This window comes from Hippopotamus amphibius, chromosome 5, assembly GCF_030028045.1.
Source record: "Hippopotamus amphibius kiboko isolate mHipAmp2 chromosome 5, mHipAmp2.hap2, whole genome shotgun sequence".
Classification (NCBI taxonomy): Eukaryota; Metazoa; Chordata; class Mammalia; order Artiodactyla; family Hippopotamidae; genus Hippopotamus; species Hippopotamus amphibius.
This window is the reverse complement of record NC_080190.1, coordinates 161,511,328-161,528,022: the sequence shown is the minus strand read 5'-3', so window position 1 is coordinate 161,528,022 and position 16,695 is coordinate 161,511,328.

Sequence of the window (16,695 nt, the reverse complement as noted above, 5' to 3'; positions counted from 1 at the left end):
TTAAGTCAGAGCTACTGAGTTAGAATCTGCACTGTAACATGATTCCAGGTGACCTGCATGCACCTGGAAGGTTGAGAATCACTGCCCTAAAGATCACTGATTTCAGCCACCTCACTTTGGATGTTCTTAAGGTTTTCAACTGCACCTTGAAGTCTGGGGAGCCTTGAAAACTGGATATCTGGGTCTCAACGCTTGAGCTTTGATGTAATTGTTCTGGAGTGTGGTCTTGGTACTGGGAGCTTCAAAAGCTCCCCAGGTGACTCTGAGTGCAGCCAGAATGGAGAACCACTGCTTTAGAAACAGGTCTCAGGGAAAGAAAGTGATGGACATAGATCTCTAGTTATGGGCTCACTTATGTTCCTGACTCTGAGGCCAGTGCTCACTGTGCTATACTATCTATGCTCATTCGCATCACATGGAATTCTAGAGGAGCACTCTGGACCAATCAGGTCTTCCTGTTATTGTTGTTTTGACATTTTCTCTTTCTCCAATTAAAGCAATCACCCTGAAATCTCCGAGTGAAGGTAACACAGACACTGCATTATAATTGCTTGTTAATAGCAAATTGATGGCTGCACATGTGCCACCTGCAGAGGCTTTGCTTTTAAGGGTCAATGCCTGGCATGCGGGTCTTGCAGCACTCCTGATGGAGATCAATGCTCTATCATGGAAGCAGCCGGCTGGCAGACACCATGGGGACCTCACCTCCTGCCTTTAGGCTCATTGGCTGTGCTAAGAACTCAGATCAGATTTGTGAGGGCTGTAGGTGAAGCAGCCGCTGATGAGCCCACCAGAGCCCCACACCTGCACTCAGGCAGGTCCGCGCACAGGGGCACAGCCGTGTGCCGCCATTGCCCTGCACAGGAAGAGAGCCTGCGGGCCTTCCCATCATGTCCAGTCGGCCACATCTGCCACTGCGGTCAGCCTTGAACTTACCTACAAGAGGCAGCTGGGAGGCAAAAAGAAAAAAGAAAAAAAAGAGAGAAAATTCACCGATACTGCCTGTTTCCTCTGCCTATCTTCCTTTCTCTCTCTCTCTGAATTTATCTCATTCTAGGTGAAGTAGAGTGGAAGGCAGATCAGCAAAATATTGATAATGATAATAGCCTAAATTTAGAGCATTTTAAATGTGCCAGAGAGTCTACTGAGCTCCTTTAATCATTTTCTCTTTTAATTCTCACAACAGTGCTCTAAGTTGGGTCTTGATTTTACGGATGAGAAAGTTCAGGATCAGAGAGGTTAACGTGACTTGTTCAAAGTCACATCAGGGAGTGGCAGAGCTGGGATATGAACCAAGATCTGTCATTCAGCAGTGCCCATGCTCTTTACAGCCATGTACTTGGTCTCCCAAAACATGTGTGTGAAGGCTCTCAGGGTTTCCATGTGGCAGAGAAAACTGCTAGGAGGCCAACCTTGTAATGACTACATACATTTCATTGTAACTTTTCCTATTAGATTTTTTTAAAATATTAGGTATGATTTGTAGACATACATTGCATCAATCTTAAGGATACCACTTGATGTTTTTGCAAATGTGTACACCAGTGTAACCATGACTCAGTTCAAGATATAGAGCATTTCCATCGTTCCAGAAACTTTATCACCAACAGTAACTAACATTATAATTTCTGTAAACATAGATTAGTTTGCCTGGTCTTGAGCTTCATAAAAATCGAATCCTACAATATGTACTCTTTCTGTCTGGTTCTTTTTACTTGATTTATTTCTGAGAGTCACCCATGTAGTAGCATGCATCAGAAGTTTGTCCCTTTTTATTGTCATATAGTATTTTATTGTGTGGATAAATCACATCTTGTTTTTCATTATTCTGTTGAGCATTTGGGTTGGTTCTGCATTAGATTGTAAATTCCCATAGGGTAGGATAGATTTTATCTTATATTGTGTTCAGTTCCACTCAAACTTTCCACCACTTCACTCCCTTCTGTTGCTAGTATGGTGTCTCTCACAGGGTTTAAAAAATATCTGTTGATAGATGGACTTGCTGAGTGAGAGTCTAGAGTCTTTTTTTCACTCAAAAATTTATTTTTAATTTACTTTTTATTAAATATGATTGATTTACAATGTTGTGTTAGTTTCAGGTGTGCAGCACAGTGATTGACACCCTCCCCCCCCGCCCCAGTAACCACAAGTTTGTTTTCTATGTCTGTGAGTCTCTTTCTCTTTTGTAAATGAGTTTATTTGTATCTTAATAAAGTATCTGAAACTAAAGCTTAAGAGCTTCCTATAAGTAGTTCCCCAAAGAGACTGTCATAGTCTATTTGGGCTGCTATAACAGAATACCAGAGACTAGGGGGCTCACACTCAACAGAAGTTTTGGAGGCTGGGAAGTCTGAGATCAAGGCATGGGCAGATTCGGTGTCTGATGAGGGCCCACATCCTTCTTCATAGACCCCTGTCTTCTCACTGAGCCGTCACATGGCAAAAGGGGTAAGAGAGCTCTCTGGGGTCTCCTTTACAAGGGCACTAATCCTATTCATGGGGGCTCCATCCTCATGACCTAATCACCTCTGAAATGCCCCTCCTCCAAATGCCATTGCATTGGGGATTAGGTTTCTAGGTTTTGACATATGAATTTTGAAGGGGACACAAGCACTGTCTATACTAGAGATCATCCTATTTTCAAATTGATCCCTCCCAAGGCAAGCTAGGATGTAGAACTAGACCACTGGCATTCATGGCTTCGATGTCCAGGGGCCCTGATAGAGTCCAGGGACAAATTTTTCATGGAGCTTTGTAAACTAGGATCAGCAAAGAGATTTTTTTGTTTTCTCACCTGGGAAGTGAAGATAATATAACCATCTCTGCTCCAAACCATAAATGCTTGTAGGATAGTGAATATAAAGCAAAATTATTTGTAAATCACAGTAAACCTTTGCCAGTCATTCATTTGATAAACCCAGTCCTCAAACTGGCCATCCCAGCAGCATTTCTCAAAGCACTTTCTTTGACTGGCTCAGTAAATGTGCCTACCTTCACATTAGTTGGGAACTGCTACCCAGTAGATGCAGCTCTCATAGGGTCCCAACACCCCTAACCAGCAGTTAAAGAATGTGAGGCCCCTCAGAAAGCATTTGATCTCTTTATCTTCCATTCACCTCCCTGGATGCTAACTCCACCCCCTTCCACCCTGAGTTATTCCCCAGGAGACTGACCTGAGCAGAATAAATCAATAGGTTTCTGTGTCTCCAGTGTCTAGAGACTCAGACAGGAGTGAGCACTAGCAGGAGATTGGAGGGAAGTAGCAGAGTGGAGCTGGTGTGATTTCTCCTCTGGCTCCATCCCTGCAGGCACATCTGGACCAAAGCCCTCCACTCTTGTCTCCAACCAGCCTCTTTGACTCCAGGTTTTAGTGACTATTATATACCTGTGCCTCTTCCGACCTTAGGGAGTTGTTTATAACTAACCCTAAGATACTACAATATTCCTTAAGGTTTCTTGATACCCCTCTCAGATCTTTGTAAACCATGTCTTTTTAAAACTTTCTTCAAATTATTCTATTTTGAGCATGCCCTCTGTTGTCTGCTGGGACCCTGACGGATGCATCGACCTGTATAAATTTACAAAGCCCCATGTTTCCCAAACATACCCAACGATGGCTTCCCTCTCTTTACTTTTCTTTGTTTTTTACATAAGAGAACGCTTTGAGTTGGTGGAGAATTCTGGGGAATACATTCTCTTTTTTCTACTCAGACGTTTATCTTTCAACTTTGTGCACAAGCACAGACGCTTGTGGAATGCAGAAGGGAAATTCTTGATAGATATAGCTTTGCTGGCTTGAACTATCCAGTTCAGAACTAACATTTGAAGTCATCTGAAGTTCAGAACATTCAGATAAGGCTGGCTTAAAGATAATGTACTTTTCCCCTAGGTAAAGAAAGGAAAACATTTTTCTTACAATTTCCTGATCTTGTATAGTTGCTTCATTCACTGTACCTTGAATATATACCAGCCTGAGTGCTGGTGCACAGAGATAAAAGTGGCCATTCATGTCTCTGAGGAATTTGTTAATTATCTAGTGAGAAAGACGCAAACAAATTACTGCAACGCAGGGCAACTGGCACTGTAATGAGTGGGCATGTACAACTCTCTGAAGTCGAGAGGAAGTGGGGAGGAGGAGGGGAATGCATAGTATTTCTGGAGTGTCTACTGAGAAGCAATGCTGTGCTCCTTGCATTGTGGAGGTTCTTGTTTCATCTTCACACCCCTCCTGGAGGGACAATATAATTTTCCTCTGATTCTCTGAGAGGTAAAGCACTCTTCCCTGAGTCACACAGCTAGGATTAAGTCCTCTTATTAAAGTTGCACTTGTCTGGTTCAAAAGGTTTGGCTTTTTTGGACCAGCCTTGCCAGACGGTCTGGGACGAGAGCCATTCACATGCAGATTGTGTGCTGAAGGCTAAAATGGGATTCGCCAGCCTGGGAGGGGTGATGGGCATTCCAGGCTGAGCGGGTTCAGATTGTGAGAAGTCAAAGAAACTAGGAAGTATGGAGTCTTTGGAAAATAACTTTCTAGTCTTTCTCTGTGGCCGGAGACTAGAGTCCGTTGACGAGGGACATGGGGGGAGGGGAAAGAAGCTGGAAAGAAGAGGTGAGAGGAAGGACGAACCATGTGTCTGCTTGCAAAGGGCTTTGTATCTGCCATGACCTTCTTCTTGTGCTGAGAAGACTCCAGTCTTGGGATTTTTGTTTGCTTTGTGTTAGCAGTTAACTTACTATACATCCCTCTTAACGTTTCACAAACTGAAGGATGTCATGAATGCCTGGAGGCCAATGAGGCAGGACTTCAGTGCAATAGAAGGAAAAGCACCCAGATTTGGATTCACAGGATGTGGCCTTGTTTCTTGACCCACTGTTTAAACCCGGGTGAACTTTGGACTGCTATTTAACCCCGTGGAGCTTCCGCTTCATCGTTTGTGAAGTGGAAACAAGCTTCACTCTCAACTAATTTGAGAACCAGTGTCTCAAATTGCATCATAGAGAGGAATCTGCCTTGTAAACTGTATAGCGTTGGGGCAACAATCATTTCCCAGCTTTCGGCATAGCAATAGCGGATGGTGTCAAAGGCAACGATCTTCTCCTTGGCTGGATTTCTAACAGAAGAGGAATACAAATGGCATTTGTGTTTCATCATATTTTTTTTTTTTTTTGCAACTGTTTTGTAAAAGCTCTTTTTTACTTCTTGGGCCAGTCATAGACTATCTTGTGCATCTTTGAATGAAGGCCAGCCCAGGAGCCACTTCGGTTCTTGTGTGGCTGAGTCATTTGAGATGGGGAAAGCCTGTGAACTTGCGCATGCCTCACTCTGTCCAGTGAGGGAGGTGTGAGAACCCTCACCCTACACACTGGTTCGTGAATCGGGAGACCGAGGCTTGGAGGTGAAGTAATGTACCCGAGTTCACATGGCGAGGACGTCCCAGAGCCAGATACCATCCCAGTTTGGCCAGGTTTGAATGCCTATTCTTTTCGCTTCTTTGTGTGCCTGCAGTAAACGCTCCTCTGAGCAAATAGGTAGGACTGTCAATTAAGTTCGAGCCACGGTTGAGGCGGAAGTATGCACAAGGGTGATACGCAACTTGTCAGAGACTTTGCTGTGGCTTTTACCAGCCAGCCACCAGAAGAAAACCCACCCAGAACCAGCTGAAATCAGCCTGGGCCATAATGAACCAACACCTTCCAGAATGAGAAAGCCTCTCTTGTTGGCTTCAGTTGACATCAAGAGAACAAGTCAGGAATGAGGAACCAGGAAGCCACTGGGAGAAGATTTTGCCACCTGGACCATTTCCTGGAAGATTATAGTCAAATAAGGCAAGCCCTGATAACGCTTATAGACTCATGTGTGTATGTGTGTCTCTGTGTGTACAGTTTTAAAGGAAGCCTATTCAAGTACATTAGACTCAAGACCTGAGTAAAAGATGCCTTCAGTTTTGGTGAGACCATCCTTGTGGATGGTGGCCGCTTCCTCTGTTGGAGTCGTCTGCAAGTAGCACACCTGTCCAGCAGGAACACTTTGTCAAGATGCGTTAGTGTCATCTGAGAGGATGTTGCCTGTGGCTCCCTTCCCAGATTAGAAAGAGGGAAGCTGAACACCTCCAGGACATCTTGGGAATGACATTTAAAAATTCACAGCTGTCCCGGCTGAGCCTGGAGCCTGAGAGCATTTGGAGTACACATCATTTATGTCAGCAAACTCTGTCAGCGCCACAGCTGGGGATAAAGAATCAAACCCCGACAAATTTAATTAAGGCTCATCACGTAGATGAAATTGAGATGCTAGACGAGGCAATTTGTAATGGTTAGAAAATGCCCTTCTAAGTCCCATCAATGCATTGGCTTCTTGGCATCTCCCAGAAAATGCTCTCACCAGATACGCCCCGGAGAGACGACACTTTTTAGAGGTTCAGGGACCACATAAAGGTTGGTGATGGATGTTTTCCTCGGGGGCGATTATGGCTCTTTAGTCTAATAGCTCCCCTATTCATGTCATATTAAGGGCTTAATGAGAACTGAAAAGGTGCTGGTAGCTTTAAAAGCTGACGCAAACTCAAGGGCTCTGGAGAAAACATAATATCCCTGGGAAAATAGATGGCATAAAACCATAAACAAAACACAGCTCACCAATGCATTGATAAAAGCCAAACTGGTATTACAGCCTGCTGAGAAAGAAGCCTCGCTCCTGGTAGGGACACTAGTATATTTGGGGGGTAGGTTGGAAACCAGGAGAGAGAGAATGCCTTCTTGTTGGGACTTGTGGTAGAACCTATGCAGGGCATGCCAAACCCTTCCCTCATTAACTATTTGACTCTTCCTACAGGCTCAAACATATTACCTGGGCAGTTGCGAAATGAGAACAGTTGTAGGACAAAGAACACATTGTTAAATTGCAGAGTTGCACAGTTATTGCCTGGAGCACCAGGTTAAAGGAAACTGAGCTGGAGGACTGGCTGGCTCTGTCAGTAGACACAGCCCAGGCTAAGGCCCTGATCCTGAGAAACTTGCTGGGCTCCTGCCCTTTGATTCAGAGAAAGCAGCTTTCCAGCTGGGACAGACTCCCTCCCCCACAGAAAATAAAATAAAGTCAATAGCACATAAAAATTCTTTGTACTTTTTTTTCAGTGCCTTTCATCTGCTAAGCTCAAAATACCATAAGAGTATTAACTCTGGCTACACCCCTTAGTGGTAGGTGGAGAGTTTGCTCGCCCCTCTGTTTTATGGGTGGGGACCTAAGATACGGAGAAGTTAAACAGTTTGACCAGGGTCACACAATTGGTCAGGGGTGGAGCTGGGAAGAGAAATCAGGTTTTCTGATTCCTAGTCCAGTGCCTCCTGCAGCCTATATTGAGAGATGCAGATGTTAAAAAAAAAAAAAAGAGAGAGAAACCTGGAAATAGAATTACACATTGAGATCAGGGGAAAAAAAAATTGAAACCACTTTTGCCAATGTCCTTATTTCCCATGAGGAGATGGGGCTTGGAAAGTTTATGTGCTGTTCCAAAGTCAAACATTGGTTAAGTACAGAGAAGAATTTAGAATTTGGACTCGTAACTTCCAATCTAAGGTGGTTTCCACCTCATTGTGCTGTAGCCTCTCTGTCGACATCACCTTTGCAAACTTTAGAGTACCTAGCCATTTAATTGGTGTTAGAAAAGTTTGATGGTGATTTGATAGTCCCATGCTAGCTATCCCCATCTCTATGCTGTTGTATTCATTTTTAGCGTTCAGTTCAAGACCTAGACCATCTAAGAAGCCCTACCTGATCACCTCCAACCAGCTCTACCTTCTACCATTTGAATCCCACCTGTGTCCTGGGACCTACGCTAGTTGTCCCTGCCTCACCCCTTGATCTCCAACCTCCAAAGGCTATGTTCCTGCAATTCTTTGTATCTAACTCTGCCATGTGAATCATTGGTCATGATCCATGTTGCACTTGTCTCTCCTCCCCACCGGACCTTTTATATTCACTGAGTCATATAACCTTACAGCAATTTTGAGTTGCTAATTCAAACTCCTTTTTAAGAAGTGAAGAAAGAGAGAGGTAGAATAATTTTACTGCTAGTGAGTCCCTTAGAAGCCAAGTGTTTTACACTGCAATTCTGTGCTCTTTCTACCTCCCTGTGCTGCCTCTTTTGAGGGCACCAACCATGTTTTTTTTTTTTTACATTTCTCCCACCTCCACAGGGACTAGTATAATGACCACCAGTGACATTCTGATTGCTCTGAAAGGAAATGGATCAAAACACATCACCTGATACTACCGAGAATTAAGCACAATTTTTGTTGTGTCTGCCTCCCATGTCCACACAGGTGGGTGCATGTTTCAAATGTCTGCAAAGCTTCTCAGCTAGTCAAATATATCTTTAAATCCCGCTTTCATGGCAAACCATGAAAAATGTGTAGGATGGTGTTTAGAATGGGGAGCATGAAGGTGTAAGTGTCTGAGTCACTTGGGAAGACTTTTCCAACCATTCCTTCTCCCACAAATTCTAATACGGCCTCCAAAGTCTTCTTTAGTTGATAATAACTGGGAAGAGGTGTATTGGTTCAAGTAGCACCAACTGCTGTAACTAATGGGCTCCATGCACTTTTTAAAGGTTCACACTTCTTAAAAGTTTATCTAGTCTTCAACATAACAGTTCCAGAGATGGGGGAACATGTATCAGGGTAGCTCTACTCCATGTAGTTATTTTTTATTTTATTTTATTTTATTTTTTTTAAAGGAAGGAAATTCTTCTTTTTTTTTTTTAATTATTTATTTGTTTATTTACTGGCTGCGTTGGGTCTTCATTGCTGCATGTAGGCTTTCTCCAGTTGTGGCAAGCCGGGGCTACTCTTTGTTGTGGTGCACAGACTTCTTAGTGTGGTGGCTTCTCTTGTTGCAGAGCATGGGCTCTAGGGCACAGGGGCTCAGTAGTTGCGGTGTATGGGCTTAGTTGCTCCATGGCATGTGGGATCTTTTCAGCCCAGGGATCGAACCCATGTCCCCTGCATTGGCAGGTGGATTGTTAACCACTGCACCACCAGGGAAGTCCCTTCAGGTAGTTATTGAGGGACATTCTTAGCAATTGCTTCCACAGTTGCCATGATAACCCGTATCCCAGCCAGCCACAAGGAGAAAAGAGCTTGGAAAAGCATGTGTTAGAGATTGCTATAGGCTAGACCTGGAAGTCATGTGTCATTGGACCTAAAGTTACATGACCACCCGTTAACTGCAAAGGATTCTGGGAAATGCAATTCAGCTGTGTGCCCAGGAACAGAGGGAAATATTTACTCTGAGCTCAGATCACTGATACCATCTTGTTATAATGCCTGTGTTGTGGAAGCCTTTTTAATTCATTTGTTCATTCATTTACTCATAAGCGTAACAACTATTAATTGAGAGTCAATTGTATTTAGGTATGAGAGTCACTAGACAGAGGCAAAAGCAGACAAAAGACCTGCTTTTGGGGAGTTTACAGACTAATACAGAAAACAGACATAATTCAAATAGTCACACAAATCAACATACACATACAATTTTGATAAGGGCTAATTTTGAAAGAAAGGCGTATGGTGCTTAGGAGAGCTTATAACAGAGGCTCGTGGCTTAGTCTGGGTGGTTAGGGCTGACTTCTCTGAGATGTGCTTTCTGAACTGAGAATAGCAGTTAACCAATCAGTTGAGGGGTAGAAGTCAGGAAAGAAGCTCATTGCCAGTCCATAAAACTGTGTCTAATACATAAGGCCACTTCTATACTGGGTAGGGGAAGAGGGATGCTGCAAACATATGGTTTAATTCAGTCAAGCAACTAGTAAGTCTTGAATGAAACCAATTGCCTATCTTTAGCCAACTGGTGGCTTTGGCTGTGACCAGTGGTGAAACCCTCCAGGTATGGAGAATCGTGTTGAGCTGGGAATAGGTGAACAATCTACCTGACACGCTGCCTGAGAATTCTGCCAAGGGACCCCTTTGGGCTTAGTTTTGCTCCCTCTCCAGGGATAACATTTGGCTGGGGGCGGTCAGGAGTCTTGGGGGTGCTAAGAGTTAATTAAATATACATCGCTGCCTGGGTTCAGGCTGTTCTGCTTCCTGAATTAGAATCAAGAGTCTTCAGTTTGCTTCTTACGCACATGTTTTTTGCCATGTTATGGCACTTTGGTCGTGTCAATACTCACTGAACTGTACTATGCTGTGCCGTAGCATGTCAGGGCAATAGCCTACAATAACAGGGTACAGGAAGTCTGGCACAATACAAGGAAAGCATAAGCCTGAGAAAAAGAGAGAGAAGAACAGAGTCATTTATTTGTAAGATAATGAGCAGGTTGGACATTTTTCTCTTTGGAAGCTGCTAGTTTCCCAGGGCTAACACCTCACAGGTAGCAGAGCCCCAGGTACTGTCTGCAATGAAGTGTCATCCCATTACGACTATAACTTGATAGATATATTTCACAGGTGTGTCCTGCCAAGATCTTAACGAGGTATAGCACCGTTTCTCTCCCTATCCTTATATGGAAATGTGGTGTCCAATGAGATTCCTGGGGGCTTGAAATTTAGGCTAGAGAAGAATTACCCATGTAAGCTATTTTCTGATACAAGTTCTGTGGTGGGAAGGACAAAGCTTACTTAAAAAGTGTACTATGTCAGCCTACCTTTTCTACGGTCAGATTTAGTTTAAACCAGTGAAAAATTAATGACTCATTTCACACCTCTAGACCTCAGTCTCTCCATCCAGGAACTGGGATGTTTGTAGGTGAGACTTTCGAAGTCTGTAGACCCAGAGCCAATGAAGAGGCCCTTTCTAACTGTTGAGTGTGGGGTAGACGTATTAGAGAGTGCTGATCAGGCAGGCTGAGGGACGGGTGTATTTTTGTCTTCTGCGTCCCTGGATTTTAACTGTCCCCTCTCCGTGGTGGGGCCACTGGGAATTTCTTCCTTAGAAGTTTCTTCCTAAATGAGTTCTGAAATCAGAGCGCCCCCAATCCCATTTCACTCATATGAACTTTGTTTAAACTCACTCTAAACAAAGCAATAATATCTGTGAAAGGACAGGTTTGAGAGGCTAGAAATTTAGTAGGAACACATGTTTAAATGTAATTATTTGAATTTAAAGTATTCATCCACACACTGTGGAAAACTGCCTCCCATGACCGTTGGCCACTCTTGGGGAAACACTGCGTTAAAGGCATTGGCAATAAAGTTTCTTCAACAAAGTGGAAGCGATTTCTTTTCATAGCAGTTAATATACTCCAGTGAAACATTTGACAACGGATGGACTTCCATGCACTCAATTCACTTCTTTCTCCCCTCCTTCCCTTTTTTATTTTTCCTTCCTTCCCTCCCTCCCTCCTTCCTTCCTTCCTTCCCTCCTCTTCCTTCCTCTCTCTCTCTCTTTTTTTTTTTTCCTGGCCTTCCTTCCTTCACTGATTTCCTAATAGCTGCCAAGGACTCTGATTGGGGCAGGAACTCATTCAAACTGCCAGCATACTATTGCGTCTATTATTATTACACTGTAGATTTTAAGATATTTTCCTGTCTGCATCTTGAGGGCCAGGACTGTGAGCAATGTGGTATTCTCAGCAGCTGCTGCAGTACCCGCCATAGGGCAGTAAGGCTGTGCCGCGTGCGTGGACACTGCCCCTGGCACTGTGGTGCCCCGGACTTAATTGGGGAAATGGACCCTAAACCAGAGCTGGTATATTCTGGCATTGTGGCACACACATGTGAGACATATGGGACAGGGGTCAACTTTGCCTGGGTGAGGAGTGGTCAAGCACAGCTTCATGAGGGAGACTTGAGTGCTATCTTGAAGAACAAATAGACAAAAAGAGAAGGGCATTCAGAGCTGTGGAATAGCAGGGAGATCTCAACAGGAAGGATGAATTCAAGGGCTATGAAAACTTTGGTATCATGGGTGACCTTGGGACTGAGTAGAAAATAACAACAGCAGCAAATACCTTAGCTATAACTAGCAAGGCTGTGGAGCAGTTACTATTCCAAACAAAGTATATGTATTACCTTCCTTAATCCTCTTGACCACCTTGTGAGGTAATATTAGAATCTCTGTTTTATGAAGGAAAAATGGAATCAACACCTGGTTGCTCAGGTACAGTGGTGAAGTCCGTGACTGAAGACAGGCACCCTAGTTTCAGAGTCTCTGTAAGGATGACATTATATTGGCTGAGACGATAAAGGGCTGGAGAGATGAAGAAGGTGATATGTGATAAGAATTAAACATGTGAGGGACTTTTTAGGTGGCAGAGTGGTTAAGAATCTACCTGCCAATGCAGGGGACACGGGTTCGAGTCCTGTTCCAGGAAGATCCCACACACCCCAAAGCAACTAAACCTGTGCGCCACAACTATTGAGCCCATGTGCTGCAACTACAGAAGCCCAAGCACCTAGAGTCCTTGCTTCACAACAAGAGAAGCCATTGCACTGAGAAGCCCGTGCACCACAAAGAAAGGTATCTCCTGCTCACCGCAACTAGAGAAAGCCTGTGTGCAGCAATGAAGATCCAATGCAGCCAATAAATAAATAATAAATAAATTTATAAAAAAAAAGAATTAAACGTGTGATGATGCAACCTCAGATACTGGGGTAGAGGGTGGTGGTTGTAGTAAAATTTTGTCATGAGAAAGACCTCTTAAATGTGGTTGTATAGGTAGTCACTGACCTTGCTCGATGCCTAAAACAGCTTGGAATGGGAAAGTGGCTTTTTGGGGAGGTGATGCAGGTAGGTGTTCATCAACAGACATTTAAATGTACTTCCTATGTGTGCCAGGCAATGAGTTAAGGATACAGAAAATAATTTATTGTTCTCCTGTCCTTGAGGCTGGGAGGACCTCCCCTGATAAGGGAAACAGGTAAGTCAACAATGATTCCCTACCATGATATAAGTTATGGTCAATCTGTGTACAAATGGTGGGTAGGTGGGAGAGGAAAGAACTGTCAGGGACATGTTTGTGTGCGTGCATGTGTCTAGGTTTGTCTCAGGCAAGGCTTCACAGGGGAGATACCATGGAAACCTAATCTTGAAGGATGGATGAGAATTTGATGGAGAAGGGATGGAGGATTTCCAGACAAAGGGAACATTGTGAGAGAAAGCAGAGCTGTGAGAGCATAGAGAGTATTTGGGAACAAGAAGTCTAGCATGATGGATGGTGTAGAGTAGGTACTTCCTATTTTTAAATGAATCAGTGAAAAGATACATGAATGGCATCCGTGGTAGGGGAAGTAACAGTTTATGAAGGTCCTGGTATGCACGGCCAGGAAGGATGGTTTTTATCTTGTGGGCAATGGGGAGCCCATTGTACTTCTTGAACAAGGATAAAATATAATCAGATTGATGGATCAGAAAACGTTAGAAACATATTCTTGCAGCTGTATGGAGGGTGCAATTGAGGTGATTAGCTTTGCAATGGTCCAGGCAAGAGAGGTGGTGAGCAATAAGAGGAGGGGGAAGATGTGAGAGATACCTGTAGGGAAGAATTTGAGCGAGAGTCGTAAGTACAGAGGATAAAGAAAGTCGCAAGCAGTGTTTGACCTCATTAGGCAGTGGTTTGTAAAGTATGACCCAGAGCGTTTGACCTTTGACCCCGTGTCTTACATATGTACCCACGGGAAGCAAAAACTCAGACCCTTTCCATGTGTCAAACCGGAAATCTTATCTGTCAAACCGGAAATCTTAATTGGATACTGAATTTAAGGAAAGGAGCAAAGTCAGTATTCAGAAAATATCAAGAGATCCTGTGTGTTTAAGGTTAAAATGCTTAGGAAATACATTTTTGGCAGAAGGAGAGGGACGAGAAGTCTAGGGAAATAAAAGTCTTTTTACCAGAACTTAGTGTTGGAATTTATTCATAGCAAAGTGAAATTCCTATGGAGAGAAACAGGGACCTCTTGCTCACAGGTTTATTCTATCCAACTTGCCTGCTTTTGGCAGTGGGTGGGAAAGGGCTAATATGGTGTGGGGGGTGGGGTATGGGATCAGAGGCATCACCATCTATCACCCATGGTCCATTGATCTTATATTTTTACTATCTCCATGATTTCTTCTTTTCAAATTGGCAGCCACAAGCGGTAGAAGGAAATTGGAGCCCGTGTGATTTTTGCCTCACTGGTTTAAGCTTTGACTTTATTTATGCCTTTAATTTTCTATTTAGTGAATAATTGTTGCCTTGCACTCTGTTTCATGAAACGTCCTGGAATTGAAATTAGATTCTGCCCTTGGCTGTGCATCTCTGAGTCTTATTGACAGTCCCTGTGATATCATACTTCAAGCTGAGACCTTTCCAGAGCAAGCCAAACTTCCACGTGTGGAGCTTTTCACACTTTCCCCTCTTTGCTGCTACAATGCTTTTTCGGAACAGTCTCAAACTGCTTACCACCTCTTCCATTATTGCTCCTTTAACACCTGGGTGAAGTCAGCCACTCAGAAGGCCATATTGCAGGGGAAAGAATCTGAGCTTTGGGTTAGCAACCTTGTTCTGTCAGTTGGAAGCAAGATGATATTGAGAAATTATTTAACCATCATGGCCCCAGGAAAATGGGAAAAAAACCAACTTTCTCAAAATGTTGTTGTGATGATTCAAAACATGGAAAAGGTTTAACATGGTGTCTAGTATGTAATGAATACTCAGTAAACTTTAGCTACTGTCAATTTTATAATTACAAGGGCTTCAGACACGAGAGAGAGCCCTGGGGGGATTAGGGTGGGTGGGTGGGGTGTATTTTCACTAAAGAGGAAGAGGAATTTAACTTAGGTCTTGAAGGATGAGATTCGATTGGGTGGAGCTGACTCCTTGGCTGGGATGGACTCTTTCAAGCCTCTTTGAGGACTGAGGGCTCAGGGCACTGTGTGCTCAGAGGCACCAGGCATAGGTCTGTCTTCTCCTGGGAAATGATTTCCACTGTCAGTGCTATGAAGCTCAGTGTGCTGCATGTTCTGGAGTGAGGCTTGGGAGGGCTGGGCTACAGTTCTGTGTCCATCTCCACCACTTCTTTCTTCCCCCAACACATATCTTCTCCTAGTAGTTTCCTCCTCATCTTCTCTCAATGAAGAGAAGTCTTCTAAACCCTTGGACCTTAAAATATGGGTGTGAGTTATTTAGTTCATTTTTGCCATAACTTCGAGTTGCTGAATTAGAGTTGCCTAAATGATCCTCTCTTTCCTCTCTTCCTCCCTCCCACACTTCCTCTTTCCCTCTCCCTCACTTCCTATTTTCCTTCCTCCCATTCTTCCTTCTTGGGACAGTGAACTTTTGAATACAATGAGCCACACTGGCTTTGAACTCCAACTCTGCCACCTAAGCAAGTTTAAATTCAACTCTGCCACAGAAGCATGCGTCATATTTTCAAACATCAGTTTCCTCCTCTGTAAAATAAGACAAATAATTACACTTACATCATTGGAATCTCAGGAAGATTAAATGCACTGATGTGTGTCAGGGCACCCACCAGCATTTCTGGCCTTGAAATAAAAGTCTCTTTTAGTTATTACTCAAAAGGCATTTGTTTGTTGAAAAAAATATGCATTTCTATATATGTATATGTGTGTATGTGTGTATACACACATATATAAATTATATAAATATATAAAAATGTAATTAGGAAGGTATAGGAGAAGAGTTATAGGTGCTGAAACTACTGAAATCCTCAAGCAACAAGCTCTTGAAAACAGAACCTCATGGGTTTGTTAACTCTGTACCTTCCCCATACAGTATGGAGTGCCATTCAGATACCGCTTCTTTTAAAAATACTACTGATGCTCCGTGGCCACCATCACCCTGAAGCATTACCTGAGTCTTCTCTTCTGCTTCTCTTTCCCACTGCAGAGCCGCTCACAGCATCTGCACCAAGAGAGACCTAACACAGGTTTCCCCAACTGCAGGTACTAAGACACAAATAAGCAGGTGTCAAGTTCTACAAGGCTTTGTTTGGTCACCTCGATTAGAAGGTAGATCAGGGCACTGTCTTTAAATTCTCCAGCATTTGCTAATAGAGCTCAGTCAAAGCTACCCCAGCCCACACAATGCCTATGGGGTCCTGTTGGAAGTATAACCGATGAAACTTTTCAGCCACGTGAATGGTGAGGTCAAATCAAAATCACCATTGGAAATTGACCTGCATTTTGTATGAATTAATTCAATAATAAGAAATAAGATACATTTCATAAGTAGGAATGACCTTGTCTGTCTTATTCACTTCTCTATCCTTTCTGGACAGCACAGCCCTTGACATTCATTGACTGTCAATAAATACTAGTGAATCAATGAATAAATCAATGGGTGGCTGTAGGAAAAAGAACCGGCTCAACAAGAACTGCTAAACTTTTTTGAATGCTTATTTGTGTGCCAGAAACTTTAACATACATTAATGTATTTAACCCCAACAACAAGACATTGTGATAGGCTCTATTTTTGTTTCCATGTTTGAGATGATGAAACTAAAGCTGAGAAAAGTTCAATCCCAAGGGCAAGACCATACAACCAGGTTCTATGCTTTTCACATCATACACATGGTCTTAAATGCATATTTTTGGTTTTCACCACAGAAAAACATTCAACTTTGACATTTTAATTTAGCATAAAACTCATTAAATACTCCAGTGGTTCCACAATCAGGGTTCACATTCCATAGGGCTCTGTCTCAGTCTATCCATTTATAAGGTAGAAATGATGAAGCCTGCCTCTTCTCTGGGAG